Raw genomic sequence first — 1,211 nt, forward strand, 5'->3', positions numbered from 1 at the left:
CAGGTTCGGCCATGGTGCTTATGTCAATGGCCTTGCACTCTCCTTTTGGGTTCTCTTCTGTATTACTTGGGAGAGTACTAGGAGGGATTTCAGTGATCCTTTTACTCAGCTGGCCCACTTGTGCTTCCAGATTTCTAATGGAAGACCTTGTTTCATTCATGAAACTTACAGTGGCCTTAGATAGATCAGAGACTAGATTTGCTAAATTAGAAGCATTTTGTTCAGAGTTCTCTGTCTGTTGCTGAGTTGATGATGGAAAAGGCTTGCTATTGCTAAACCTGTTTCTTCCACCATTATTAAAGCCTTGTTGGGGCTTTTGATCCTTCCATGAGAAATTTGGATGATTTCTCCATGTTGAGTTATAGGTGTTTCCATAAGGTTCACCTAAGTAATTTACCTCTGCTATTGCAGGGTTCTCAGGATCATAAGCTTCTTCTTCAGAAGATGCCTCTTGAGTACTGTTGGATGCAGCTTGCATTCCATGCAGACTCTGAGAGATCATATTGACTTGCTGAGTCAATATTTTATTCTGAGCCAATATGGCATTCAGAGTATCAACCTCGAGAACTCCCTTCTTCATAGGCGTCCCATTACTCACAGGATTCCTTTCAGAAGTGTACATGAACTGGTTATTAGCAACCATGTCAATGAGTTCTTGAGCTTCTGCAGGCATTTTCTTTAGGTGAATGGATCCACCTGCAGAAGTGTCCAGTGACATCTTTGATAGCTCAGATAAACCATCATAGAATATATCCAGGATGGTCCATTCTGAAAGCATGTCAGAAGGACACTTTTTGGTCAACTGTTTGTATCTTTCCCAAGCTTCATAGAGGGATTCACCTTCTTTCTGTCTGAAGGTTTGAACATCAGCTCTAAGCTTGCTCAGCTTTTGAGGAGGAAAGTACTTGGCTAAGAAAGCCGTGACCAGCTTATCCCAAGAGTTCAGGCTGTCTTTGGGTTGAGAATCCAACCATAATCTAGCTCTGTCTCTTACAGCAAAAGGTAAAAGCATGAGCCTGTAGACTTCAGGATCTACTCCATTAGTCTTAACAGTATTACATATCTGCAAGAATTCAGTTAAGAACTGAAAAGGATCTTCAGATGGAAGTCTATGAAACTTGCAGTTCTGCTGCATCAGAGAAACTAGTTGAGGTTTCAGCTCAAAGTTGTTTGCTCCAATGGCAGGAATGGAGATGCTTCTTCCATGTAAA

General features: G+C 41.5%; 1 non-coding gene across 1 annotated transcript; it reads left to right on the forward strand.

Annotated features, from left to right (window-relative positions):
• The first annotated feature begins 772 nt into the window (after positions 1-772).
• Positions 773-880, forward strand: LOC112724629 (small nucleolar RNA R71). Its single transcript, XR_003163784.1, has one exon. It is a non-coding gene; the product is annotated as a small nucleolar RNA R71 (small nucleolar RNA).
• Positions 881-1,211: the final 331 nt, after the last annotated feature.

Source organism: Arachis hypogaea, chromosome 11 (genome assembly GCF_003086295.3).
Source record: "Arachis hypogaea cultivar Tifrunner chromosome 11, arahy.Tifrunner.gnm2.J5K5, whole genome shotgun sequence".
Lineage (NCBI taxonomy): Eukaryota > Viridiplantae > Streptophyta > Magnoliopsida > Fabales > Fabaceae > Arachis > Arachis hypogaea.